The sequence below is a fragment of the Arachis hypogaea genome, chromosome 15 (genome assembly GCF_003086295.3).
Source record: "Arachis hypogaea cultivar Tifrunner chromosome 15, arahy.Tifrunner.gnm2.J5K5, whole genome shotgun sequence".
Lineage (NCBI taxonomy): Eukaryota > Viridiplantae > Streptophyta > Magnoliopsida > Fabales > Fabaceae > Arachis > Arachis hypogaea.
The window spans coordinates 57,954,922-57,969,565 of NC_092050.1; positions in this window are offsets into that span (position 1 = coordinate 57,954,922).

Consider the following 14,644-nt stretch of genomic DNA (forward strand, 5'->3'; position numbering starts at 1 on the left):
TTACTGAAGCAGATGCAGTTGAGTCAACAACAAGCACAACAAAGCCAACAGTTAGTCCCATAGAGAGTGTGTGGGATCTTTGCTGATTACAGCCATTATACTGATGAATGCCCGCAGCTCCAGCAGGAAGACAACACTGTGGCAGCCACTCATAACTTCTATGACCGCCCCAACCAAGGGTACAATCAAGGTGGCAGTTACAACCATGGGTGGCAGGACAATCCCAACCAAGGTTGGAGGGATAATTCCAACCAGAATTGGAGAGACAACAATAACAGAGGAGGTAGAGACAATCAAGGAAATCAGAGGTGGAATAATAACAACAACAGGCAGCAGAACCAGAACCATCCTTACAGAGCACCTCACTTGAGGCAATCCCAAGGACCACAGCACAACCAACAGCAGACCTCTCAGATCACTTATCCATCTTCATCTTTTAATGACGAGTTACTACAATCTATTGATCGAAGACAGCAGGCCATGGAAAACAACCTTACTTCTACTCTAAATGGTCTGAACTCTACCTTGCAAGCTCTTATCTCTCAAATTGGATCACTAAATAACTCCAACAACTAGCCTTTGAGCTCCAGTGGAATCCCCTCTCAACCATTGCCCAATCCAAAGGGTGGCATCAATGCCATCACCCTAAGGTCCGGAACCACACTGCAAGAGAGGAATCAGGAGGAGCCAAACCCACTAGAACACGCCTCAGCTGAAGAGGTGGTGGAAGTAGAGGATGCTGAAGAGGAAGAGGACATACAAGACATGGTTGAAGAAGAAGAAGTTCAACCACAGAAAGAAGCACCAAAGGATGCAGGCGCTGCAGAAAACGTCCTTTCTATTCCATTTCCACAAATTGCGAGGAAGCCCAGGAAGCAGATGGAACTTGACCCCAAAATGGTAGAGATATTCAAAAAGGTTGAGGTAACTGTTCCCCTTTTTGATGTTATTCAGCAGGTACCTAAATACGCAAAATTTCTAAAAGATTTATGCATACATAAAGACAAAATTAATGAATTAGAAACTATTCCTTTAGGTAGCTCTATATATGCTTTAATGGGAGGTATACCTGAAAAGTGTAGTGATCCAGGTCCATGTATGGTTAATTGTACTATTGGTGGTGTGATATTTTCTGACTGCATGTGTGATTTAGGAGCATGTGTTAGTATAATGCCTTTGTCTATATATGATACTTTGAGGCTCCCTCCCTTAAAAAGGTCAGCACCTCGTTTTGTGTTAGCAGATAAAAGCATTATTACAGTGGTTGGAGTTGCTGAAGATGTATTAATGAGCATTAAGAGACTCACATTTCCCATTGACTTCTATATTCTGGAAATGCCCCCTAATGACTAAGGACGGCCATCATCAATCCTGCTTGGAACACCATTCCTGATGACTTCAAAGTTCAAGCTGGATGCATTTTCTGAAACTTATTCCTTTGAAATAGATGGCAGAATAGTGAAACTCAGTTTAAATGGAGCTATGAAGCACCCTCTGGATGACCTTTCAATCTCCCAGTATGACATCATAGTTGAAACCGTGGCTGAAGTTCACCAGGAGGAGTTAGAAGAGAAGTACACCGGATAAGATCCAAGTGTGGGGACACTCTTGGAGGAAAATGAGGGCACTTTGCCATTATCACCAACCCCAGATAATCCAGAGCCTGACAATGAGCAGAAATTAGAATTAAAGCCCCTCCCTCCACACCTAAAGTATGCTTACCTTGAGGATAAGCAGAGATTTCCAGTTATCATTGCAAGGGAACTCACTTCCCAACAAGAAGAACATCTACTCAATGTGCTGAGGAAACACAAGAAAGCAATTGGATGGAGCCTGGTGGATATAGTAAGCATCAGCCCTCAAGTTTGTGAGCACAGAATATTCCTGGAAGAGGGAGAAAAGCCTGTCCGTCAACCTCAGAGAAGACTGAATCCCACCATCTTAGAAGTTGTCAAGAAAGAAGTGACCAGGCTACTTGAAGCAGATTTCATTTACCCCATCTCAGATAGCGAATGGGTCAGTCCAGTACAAGTGGTGCCCAAGAAGTCTGGAATCACAACAGTAAGAAATGAGCATGGAGAGCTTCTGACAACTAGAGTGCAGAATTCTTGGAGAGTTTGCATTGACTATAGGCGTCTTAACCAAGTCACTCGCAAGGATCATTACCCCTTGCCGTTCATTGATCAGATGCTTGATCTCCTGTCAAGTAAATCCCATTATTGCTTTTTAGATGGTTATATAGGCTATTTTCAAATTCATATAGCTCTTGAAGATCAGGAAAAGACTACTTTTATATGTCCTTTTGGGACTTATACTTATAAGAGAATGCCCTTTGGCTTGTGCAATGCACGAGCTACTTTCCAAAGGTGCATGATGAGTCTTTTATCTGACCTTATTGAGAACTGTATGGAGGTTTTTATGGATGATTTTAGCATTTATGGTGATTCATTTAGCCTTTGCTTGGATAGTTTATCTAGAGTATTAGATAGATGTGTCAGTACAAACCTTGTATTGAATTTTGAAAAATGTCACTTTATGGTAAAACAAGGGATTGTACTTGGACATGTTGTATCTAATACTGGCATTTTTGTAGATCCAGCAAAGGTGGATGTTATTTCTAGTTTAACTTACCCCTCCTCTGTGAGGGAAGTCCGTTCGTTCCTTGGCCATGCAGGTTTTTACCGGAGATTCATTAAGGACTTCAGTAAGGTAGCACTACCCTTATCCAGACTACTGCAGAAAGATATTGAGTTCGAGTTCAGTGAGGATTGCAAACAAGCATTTGATAAGCTAAAGACTGCCCTGACTCAAGCTCCAATTGTGAGAGGACCTGACTGGAGCCAGCCATTTGAAATCATGTGCGTTGCTTCCAACCATACAGTAGGAGCAGCGTTGGCTCAGCGTGAAGGTAAGGATCCTTTTGTAATTGCTTATGCATCTAAGACTTTAGACACAGCTCAGTCTAATTACACTACTACTGAGAAAGAGCTTCTTGCTATTGTTTTTGCTCTGGATAAATTCCGAGCCTATTTACTTGGTACTAAAGTAGTAGTGTACTAAGACCATACAGCTCTAAAGTATTTATTAGCTAAAAAGGAGTCCAAACCAAGGCTTATATGTTGGATACTGCTACTACAAGAATTTGATTTAGAAATTAAGGATAGGAGTGGTAACCAGAATCTAGTGGCAGACCACTTGAGTCGCCTTGAGCACATTAAGGATACCGCCACTCCTATAAATGATAATTTCCCATTTCATGACTTACAAGTAGTATCTGAAGTAATCCCTTGGTATGCACCTGTAGCTAATTATCTAGTTAGCCGCATGATAAGCGGATAATTTATACGCTTTTTGGCATTATTTTTACACAATTTTCAGTATAATTTAATTAATTTTTAGTATATTTTTATTAGTTTTTAATTAAAATTCACATTTCTGGACTTTACTATGAGTTTGTGTGTTTTTTTGTAATTTCAGGTATTTTCTGGCTGAAATTGAGGGACTTGAGCAAAAATCAGATTCAGAGGTTGAAGAAGGACTGCAGATGCTGTCGGATTCTGACCTCCCTGCACTCAAAGTGGATTTTCTAGAGCTACAGAACTCCAAATGGCGCGCTCTCAATTGCGTTGGAAAGTAGACATCCAGTTCTTTCTAGCAATATATAGTAGTCGATACTTTGCCCGAGTTTAGATGACGCAAACTGGTGTTCAACGCCAGTTCCATGCTGTATTCTGGAGTTAAACGTCAGACACAGGTTGCAAAGTGGAGTTAAACGCCAGAAACAGGTTACAAACTGGCGTTCAACTCCAAGAGAAGCCTCTACACGTGTAAAGCTCAATACTCAGCCCAAGCACACACCAAGTGGGCCCCAAAAGTGGATTTCTGCATCATTTACTCATTTCTGTAAACCCTAGTAACTAGTTTAGTATAAATAGGACTTTTTACTATTGTATTTACATCTTCGGATCAGATCTTTGATCAGTTTTATGATATCTTAGACCTTTATAGGGGCTGGCCATTGATGCACGGAAACTTGTCTCTCAACAGATTTCCCTCGGCAAGTATACCGAATTGTCGTCAAGTAAAAACTCACAATAGAGTGAGGTCGAATCCCACAAGGATTGATTGGTCAAGAAACTTTAATTGGAGGAATGTTCTAGTTGAGCTAAGCAGAATTTGATATGAGAATTGCAGGAAATTAAATGGTGGGAAAGTAAATGGCAGAAAATGTAAATGCTGGAAATAAAGAGCTGAATATAAATGACAGAAAGTAAATTGCAGAATCTTAAATGGGGAATGGGGAATTTAGCATGAAAGTAAATGGCAAAAACGAAAGAGAATGGGTAAGATCAAAAATGGGGAATTCATTGGGCTTAGGAGATGTTGCATTCTTCGGATCAGGTTCATTTTCATCTCTTCCTCAATCAATGCATTCATTGATCTCCTTGGCAATCTTAAGTGATTGAATTCCAATTCCTTGGTAACTCAATCTATCAAATCTTGATCAATAGCCAATTCCTTTGTCTGATTGCTCATGAGAAGAGATGAGGTACGGTCACTGATTATACCACATGTATTTCCAAATCAAAGTATTGGGAGAATTATATGTCACCATATCCGCCCAAACCGCAATTTGGTCCAACTTGAGAAAGCATTTCTAGCATGATCTCTTCATTCATCTTCCAAGGTTCAGAAGAGATCCAAGTATGAATAATTTCTTTTCCAAGACAACTATCCAATTGGATGAAGATTGAAAGCTTTCAAGTAAAATAAAGAGAAAAGAAAGAAGAAGAATAATGAAAACTATTATTGTTCCATCAAATTACAACAGAGCTCCCTAACCCAATGAAAGGGGTTTAGTTGTTCATGGCTCTAGGAGTGAAAACCAAAGATGGAGAGTACATTCTGAAGTAAAACTAGAAGTTGCAGAGAAAGTAAAATTATACAGAGAGTAGTCCTCTCAATCCCCCAAAAGCTCCTCTCTAGTTCAAAACTACCTATATATATACTACTCTTCTGATCTTCCAGTTGGCTCTTCAAGTCTTGGATATGGGCCCTTGGATCTTGAGTTGAAACAGTTTGGAATCTTCAGTGGGCTCAGCTTTACTTGCAGAGAAAATGTGAAGTAGGCATGGACTTTGGCTAGGACGTTAGTGGCGTTAACGTTAAGTGAAAATGTGGGTTCGAGAACGTTAGTGACAATCACCTTTTGCACTAACGTTCCTAGCCCAAGATGAGTTACGTTAACTTCAATGTTAGTGGCACTAACGTGACCACTAACGTTGCCTCTTGATCCATCGCGAGTGTTATTGGCGTTTACTTTTGCCAATAACGTTGCCCTTGGCCCCTTCTTCCCTACGTTAGAGTCCACGTTAGTGTAGCTAACGTGACTCTTAACGTGGGTATGCCTCAACTTCGAGAGCGTTAGTGACACTTACCTTTGTCACTAACACTCCAAACACCCTTCTTCCCACGTTAGAGTTCACGTTACTTAGGTTAACTTGACTTCTAACGTGGTAGTGATAGTCATCTCCAACGTTAGTGACAAAGGTGAGTGTCACTAACGTTGGCTCATCATTCCTTTCCTCCACGTTAGCTTCCACGTTAATGCAATTAACGTGGCAACTAACGTGGCTAATAGAGACTTAGTCCAACGTTAGTGACAAAGGTGAGTGTCACTAACGTTGGCTCTTCATTGCTTCTCCCACGTTAGAGTTCGCGTTAATGTAGTTAATGTGACTCTTAACGTGGCTAAGTGTGCCCCTCTCCCCAACGTTAGTGGCATTCACTTTTACCACTAACGTTGGAGCTTTACTTCTCTTCCATGTTAGCTTCCATGTTAACATAGTTAACATGGACACTAACGTGGGCTATGATGGCTCACGAAAGCGTTATTGGTGTTCACTTTTCTTGTTAACGTTGTAAGCTAGCCTCCTTTCCACGTTAATGGTCACATTAGTTCGACTAACGTGGCTATTAACGTGGCATCTTCCTTGCTTCCTTTGTCCTGAAATCAAGCAAATAAAGTGCATCAAAGCTAGGTTCTAACGCATGAGATCATGCATCATTCAATTTATCATTCAATTCATGCATAATTCTCATGAAATCATATAAAATTCACAATGTTTGCTTGAATCAAGATGTAAATGATTATTTACCCAAAACTTGCTTATTTCCTAAGAAAGTGCATGAAACTACCTTAAAACCATAAAGAAAAGGTCAATAAAATTGGCCAAAATGCCCTGGCATCACAACACCAAACTTAAAGCTTGCTTGTCCCTAAGCAAGTACTGAAACATGAGAATGATGAATGAATTGTCAAGAGAAATGAATCATTATTGTGGAAGTCATGTCCTTGGTTTTATGAGGTTTCATGCATAGCAACTTAGGTTCATTCCTTTATTGGCTTTCAGACCTTTACCATGCCCTGGGATACTCACTTGATTGCACCCTTTGAGACTTTTATTTGTTAATCCCTTTGTCTTTCCACGGTTTATTGCATCCTTAGGCTAAGTGTTCTGTGAGGGGGCGACTCTTTAAGATAAGCTTTCAGCCAACACTCCCGAACCAGTTGGTTCAAGGTGCTAGGTGTTGAAACACCCCTAAGGACTTACTCCCTCAAGTCTCTCTCCCCCATACATGCACACCACAGGCACATGGTTTGTTATTTTCTTTCCTTGAGGCCTTAGTGTCCAGCACCTCTTTGGGTTACTAAATGTTCTGTAGCAAGGTTGCTCTTGATAGTGGATTTTCAGTTGATAATCCCGGGTTAGTTAACCCAAGTTACCAAGAGATGAAGCACTCCTAAGAACTTATTCAGCCAAGCAGATCCTTGGTACAAGAGCACCACAGACATATCCCTCAAGATTCAAGCCCTTGGTGCCTAGCCTTATTTCTTATTACTTTTCTTTCTTTGTCAACTCTTATTGTTCTTTTCCTTTTTCTTATTAGGATCTTGTTATTTAGCTAGTCTCATGGGGTGTGTTTCAAGCATATGATTCAGGACAGATAGTTGCCTTCCTACCTTGTTGGTGAACCAACTTAGCTAAGTGATTACTACACCACAAATTTAAGGACCTACTCCACAACTTGAACATCACTCTGGTCTTTCATACCATCTCTTTTTATTTGGTTTAAAAGGACAAACATACAATAAGCAAGATGCAGATGAAAACAGGTAACTTGAACCAGCACACATATGACAAAAGCAGGGAAAGAAATTATTAAATTCTAGTGGTTTAAGCTAAAGAGTAACTATTAATCAGGGGCACATTCAAACTTCCAATTTTTAACATTTCCAAGCACAATGAATCAAGTAACAATACAACCTTTTGGTGGTGCTTTCTGTTTATCTCTTTGTTGTCATCATCCATAGCTTCTACGTCCTTCTTCGCCTCCTTGGGTGGTGGTGCACTGTTTTTCCAGAAGGTTGATTGAATTCCTGCAAAGTTATTGGAAGTTGCTTGTTCCCCAAGCACTTGAGGGATGGTTAGCATGCATGTATACTTATGATTTTCTGAACTTCATTTGGTGTGCGAACACCAAACTTAGTTCCTTGCCTAATGCACAGATTGAATACATGCAGAGAACCTCATGTGCTTTTATTAATAAAATGACTGTAAGATAGAAACTAAACTATTGTTAAGTGGTTTCCCTGATTGGTTAGGGCTAGCACTTTCCATTGAAGAGGTGTAATGTGATTCTAACTGAAATCTTTGGTGGAACACCAAACTTAAAATTACACATTCACTCTTGGATTGTTTTGGTGTGCAACACCAAACTTAGCTCCTCACAATACGGGGACTTACTTATAGCCTTCATTGAAATGATCATGAAAAGAAAACTACCTTAGGTTGGGTTGCCTCCCAACGAAGCACTCTTTTAGCGTCGCTCGCTCGACGATTTCTCCATCAGTTGAGATGATATTTCATTTTGGGACTTTCCCCCATGTTGCCCATGTAGTGCTTGAGCCTTTGTCTGTTCACAGTGAACGTCCTCCTTGAACTTTGCTCCATGATTTCTATGTGTCCATATGGCGAGACCTTTGTGACAAGAAAAGGTCCTGACCACCTTGACTTGAGTTTCCCAGGGAAAAGTCTTAATTTGGAGCTGTAGAGGAGCACTTGCTGTCCTTTCTCGAAGCTTATGGGTTGCAGATGGAGGTCGTGCCTTCTCTTTGCCTTTTCTTTATAAATTTTGGCATTTTCATAGGCTTGAGATCTGAATTCCTCCATTTCCTGCAGCTACAAGACCCCCTTTTCACCAGCAACAACGCTATCAAAATTTAGTAGCTTGAGAGCCCAGAGGGCTTTGTGTTCCAACTCCAATGGTAAATGACAGGCCTTTCCATACACCAATTGATATGGGGACATCCCGATTGGTGTTTTGAATGCCGTTCTGTATGCCCAAAGAGCATCATCCAGCTTTTTCGACCAATCCTTTCTTGATGCTCCTACAGTCTTTTCCAGAATCCTTTTTAGCTCTCTGTTAGATATCTCGGTTTGCCCACTGGTTTGGGGTGGTAAGGTGTGGCAACCTTGTGTTTCACTCCGTATCGTAGGAGGAGAGCTTCTAGTAGTCTGTTACAAAAATGGCTCCCTCCATCACTGATGAGTGCTCGTGGGACTCCGAACCGGCTAAAGATGTTCTTTCTGAGGAAGTTCATGACTACTTTGTTGTCATTCGTTGGGGTTGCAATAGCCTCTACCCCCTTGGAGACGTAATCCATTGCTACCAAGATGTACTTGTTTGAATATGAGGTTGGGAATGGTCCCATGAAATCGATTCCCCACACGTCAAACAGTTCCAGTTCTAAGATGAAATTTTGTGGCATCTCATTTCTTTTGGGTAGGTTTCCAGCTTTTTGACATTCATTGCAGTTCTTTACTAGTTCTTTGGCATCCTTGAATAGGGTGGGCCAAAAGAATCTGCTTTGTAACACCTTGGCCGCAGTTCTATCCCCTCCAAAATGGCCTCCATAGCACGAGCCGTGGCAGTTCCACAAGACCTCCCGTCCCTCTTCTTCCGAAATACATCTTCTCAGGATTCCATCTGAACACTTCTTGAAGAGATATGGTTCATCCCAAACAAAATACTTTGCGTCATTGATGAGCTTTCTTTTTTGATGTTTGTTGATTTCTGGAGGTAAAGCCCCAGTTGCCTTAAAATTGGCAATATCTGCAAACCAGGGTGCTCTGTGAATCGTCATCAACTGTTCATCTGGGAAGAACTCATTTACATTTGTATCATGTGTTCCTCCTTTATCATGAGGGATTCTGGATAGGTGATCTGCTACATTGTTCTCTACTCCTTTCTTGTGTCTGATTTCAATATTGAATTCCTGCAATAATAAGATCCATCTTATTAGTCTTGGTTTTGATTCTTGCTTGGCAAAAAATATTTAAGTGCTGTGTGGTCTGTGAAGACAATCACTTTGGCACCAATGAGGTATGATCTAAACTTGTCAAATGCAAAAACTATTGCCAGCAACTCCTTTTCAGTAGTGGTATAATTTCTTTTGAGTATCATTGAGGACTTTGCTGGCATAGTATATCACATGGACCAAGTTATCTTTCCTCTGTCCTAACACTGCCCCAATTGCGAAATCAGATGCATCGCACATCAGTTCAAATGGTAAATTCCAATTAGGTGGGGAAATGATAGGGGCAGAGGATAGCCTCTTTTTCAAGTTTTCGAATGCTAGCATGCACTTTTCATCAAAGATAAATGGTGTATCAGATACAAGGAGATTGCTTAAAGGCTTGGCTATCTTTGAAAAATCTTTAATAAACCTTCTATAAAAGCCAGCATGTCCTAGAAAACTCCTAATTGCCTTAACATCACTTGGTGGGAGTAATTTTTCAATGAGTTCCACTTTAGCTCTGTCCACCTCAATGCCATGGTTAGAAACCTTATGGCCAAGAACTATTCCTCCTGTCACCATAAAGTGACATTTCTCCCCGTTCAAAACCAAATTATTCTCTTGACATCTTTTCAATACCAGGGCAGGTGATTTAGGCAATTAGGAAAGGAATCTCTGAATACTGAGAAGTCATCCATAAAGACTTCGATGAATTTTTCTATCATATCTGAGAAAATGGAGAGCATGCAGTGTTGGAAAGTTGCAGGCGCATTGCATAGCCCAAATGGCATGCACCTGTAGGCAAACACTCCATATGGGCAAGTGAAGGAGGTTTTCTCTTGGTCTCTTGGATCAACCACTATTTGGTTATATCTTGAATAACCATCGAGAAAATAGTAATATGCATGTCCTGCAAGTCTTTCCAGCATTGGATCCATGAAAGAAAGGGGGAAATGATCTTTTTGTGTAGCTTCATTGAGTTTTCTGTAGTCTATGCACATCCGCCATCCTGTGACGGTCCTTGTAGGGATTAGTTCGTTCTTCTCATTGGGGACTACAGTGATTCCTCCTTTCTTTGGGACAACTTGCACAGGGCTGACCCAAGGGCTGTCTGAGATCGAATAGATCACCCTTCCTTGCCACAACTTCATGACTTCTTTCTGTACCACTTTCTTCATGACTGGATTCAGCCTCCTTTGGGGTTGAATGGATGGTTTGGCATCATCTTCCAACAGTATCTTATGCATGCATATGGCCGAACTGATTCCCTTCAAGTTAGCAAGGGTCCATCCAATGGCCTCCTTGTGCCTTTTTAACACTTGGAGTAGCTCATCCTCTTGTTCTTGGCTGAGAGATGAGTTTATGATCACTGGATAACTTTCATTTTCCCCTAGATATACATACTTGAGAGTGGGTGGCAGTGCCTTCAGTTCAAGTTTGGGTGCTTCTTTTTTTTCATTCTTCTCCTCTATTGTGTCCTGAACCTGAACCTCAGCTGTTGCAGCTTCTTCGCTTGATGCTGATTCCTCCTCTTCTGTTAACTCTTCAAGTTCTTCTTCTTCAAAAGTCTCTTGTACCACATCTTCCAGTGAGTCCAACCTCATACATTCTCCCAATGGTTCCTGTGGGTAGTTCATGGCCTTGAACACATTGATCATCATTGTTTTATTGTGTAGTCTAAGGGTAAGTTCGCCCTTTTGGACATCGATGACAGCTCTGGCAGTAGCTAAGAATGGTCTACCCAAGATGATAGAAGCCTTAGCTCCTTCCTTCATGTCTAACACTACAAAATTTACTGGAAAGATAAAGTCTCCTACCTTCACTAGCAAGTCTTCCACTATGCCGTGAGGAAACTTGAATGATCGGTCTGCCAGTTGCAAGGCCATTTTTGTTGGTTTGGCCTCCTCAATCTTCATTTTTCTCATCATAGCTACAGACATCAGATTTATGCTGGCTCCTAAATCACATAGAGCCTTTTCCACTGTTATTTCTCCTATAATACAGGGAATCTGGAAGCTCCCAGGATCCTTCAATTTCTGGGGCAGTTTATGCTGAATGATAGCACTACATTCTTCGATTAGTATCACAGTATCATTGTTCTTCCGGCTTCTCTTCTTGGTCATCAACTCCTTCAAGAACTTGGCATAGAGCGGCATTTGCTCTATTACTTCAGCAAAGGGTATGTTAATCTGTAGTTTCTTGAAAATTTCTAAAAATCTGGAGAACTGGCTGCCATCCCCCTTCTTCCTCAATTATTGAGGATATGGGGCTTTCAGAATATATGGCCTCAGCTCTTCTCCCTTTGGATGTGCATTGGAGGTGGGGACTTGAACTTCATTTTGTTCCTCCTTTCTTCCAATTACATCTTTCTCTTGTGGTTGCTTGGAAGTCTCCTTCAATTTCTTTCCACTTCTGAGGGTGATAGCATGACACTCCTCCCTCCGGATTTGGTTCAATGTTACTGTGAAGGTCATGGCTGGGAGCTTGCTGAAATAGGTAGCCAATTTGTGTCTCAAGTTTCTTGATGGCAGCGTCTTGATTATGCATGTTGGATCGCACTTCCTCTCGGAACACCTTACTATCTTGGATTTCCTTGCATATGCCTTCAAGTAGAGTCTCAATCCTTGATAGTCTTTCTTCCGATGATGGAGAGTTGAGATTGGAGGGATGAGAAGGGCCATTTTGGCTTTGGTATGGATGCTGAGATGTGTTGTTAGGTGAGTGCTGATATGATCTCTGTGTGGGATGTTGGTGAGCTGCATTGTTGTTGGGGTTGTGGCGTCTCTGATCTTGGCCTTGGTCTTGTTGATTTCCCCACCCAAAGTTTGGGTGGTTCCTCCAACCAGGATTATACATTTTGGAGTATGGGTCATGGTTCTGCCTAGGTGAATTTCCAATGTAGTTGGCTTGCTCCTGACTACCCTCTACTTCTTCATTCACTCCTTCTTGAGTTGCTGCTGAAGTGGTGATTGCTGCTACTTGATTCCTCTCCATCTTCTTGGTGAGGTCAGCCAATTGCTTGGTAATCATCTTGTTTTGAGCTAGCAGTGCATCCACATTGTTTAGCTCCATCACTCCTTTAGTGTTGCCTCTTTCAGAAGCTTAGAAGTAGTCATTCTCAGCTACAGTCTCAATGACATCTATGGCTTCTTCAATGGTCTTCTTCTTGTTCAGAGATCCCCCGGATGAGTGGTCTACTGCCTTCTTTGATTCATAAGAAAGACCTTCATAGAAAATGTGTAACTGCACCCATTCATTGAACATATCTGGCGGGCACCTTCTTGTCAAGTCTTTAAACCTCTCCCATGCTTCATATAGAGTCTCACTATCTTGCTTCCTGAAAGTTTGAACCTCAGCTCTCAACCTGTTGATTCTTTGAGGAGGATAGAATCTTGCTAAGAACTTGTTTACCATGTAACAACCCTGATTTTCGAGTACATGAGATCTTTTCTGAAAGTACGGATTTCTCCAGAAGATCAGTAAAGGAAACACCTATGTTATATCATCAAGCATCTCAATCCTCATTATCATTATGTAATCCTTAAGCTAGAACCTCCTCTGAGGCAAGCTCGATAATGCAATCGGGAAGAACCTAGTTTTTGAACCGTATTGGTTGGCAGTTTTGATTCTGATTTTCGTAAATAGTCTCTGTTTGATGAACCGGACTCGATTCATGAGAGAAGAGATATAGTATTATAATATTATCATTATATTAGTATTAGAAGCTTCTTGAATAATATTATAAGGTTACCTGGTCAGTTTTAGTTAAAAATAGAAAATCGGTTTAACCGGGTTTACAGTTTACTAGTGCAGCTTAGCACCAGCACTCCCTGATGACTTTAGCAATGCTAAGGCCTCATTATTCATGTTTTATTCTCATAATAAATATGTTACTAGTGTCATTTATGCTAGTAGCTCAGAAAAATAATTTTTAGAGATGTTTTTGCAAGTGTTCCGATCATCTAGTTTTAGTAGTTATACACCTGAGATATTTTAATATTATTTTAACCCACCTCCAAGCCAACCAATCACAAGTCACCTTACACCCCCAAGACCTCCAAGGCTGTCTCATTTCATCATTTTGGCCGAAAATAACAAGAGAGAAAAGAGAGAAACTTTCATGAACACTTAATCTTCAAAGCTTGATTTCTTCTGAACTAAAACTCAAATCAAAACTCCGATTTCACCAAAATGATCCTCTCTTATTCCTCTACATAACCATGTAACTTATCAAGGATGGAAATAAGATAATATGGCTGTCTCCCTCCCATTTCAATTCGGTTTTCAAGGAAAACCATGCAAAACATGTGTTTTCTTGATGTTCTTCCTTAGGAATCATGCTTAACTTGACTTGAGGGCCAAGAAACGTGAATTTCCAGCAAGTCTAAGGTGAGATATCTCTTTCTAACGTACTGAGTGAGATTTGGTCAGTTGAGAGTTTTTGGATTTAAAGTTGTTCTTGATGTGATTTAGGAGGAAAAAGTGCTTAAGGACCACCTGAAAGTTTAACCGAATTAGGAGCAGCAAAACCAGGTAGGGATTGACAAATTTAATCTTGATTGATTGTGTTTGAGTTGTGTGATTATGATATGGTTTGGCTGTGCTTGAAATTGATGATTTATATGAGTGATTCTTGTTGAAATTTTGGTGAAAATTTGATGAAATTTGATGATATTCAACTTTGAAATTATGTTCTTTATGGCTGCTGGAAAAACGAACCCTAGAGCTTAAATTGAGGTTCAATTTGTGTTAAAATCATGTAGAAAAGATGGGGCTTTAGTGGCTGGAAATTTATTTTGAATTTTGGTAAAAATCGGTAAAATTTTAATGACAGAAAAATAGACAGAGACTAGTGAACGAACTAGGGCAACTTAGTTAGTACTTGAGTTGTGACTAGGGTTAGGTGTTATATGAAAAGTTAAACTGTTTCAGTATAGACTTAATGAACCTATTTCTGTAAGCCGAAGTTCACTTACAGAGGTGCTATTTCTGTAGGCCGAAGTTCACCTACAGAAAGTTATTGTGATTAAACCATTTCTGTAAGCCGAAGTTCACTTACAGAGGTGTTATTTCTGTAGGCCGAAGTTCACCTACAGAAAGTTGTTGTGTTGTGTTTATATTATTCTTGTAAGCCGAAGTTCACTTACAGGGGCACTATTTCTGTAAGCCGAAGTTCACTTACAGAGGTGCCATTTCTGTAGGCCGAAGTTCACCTACAGAAAGTTGTTCTGTTGTGTTTAGACTATTCCTGTAAGCCGAAGTTCACTTACAGGAGTGCTGTTT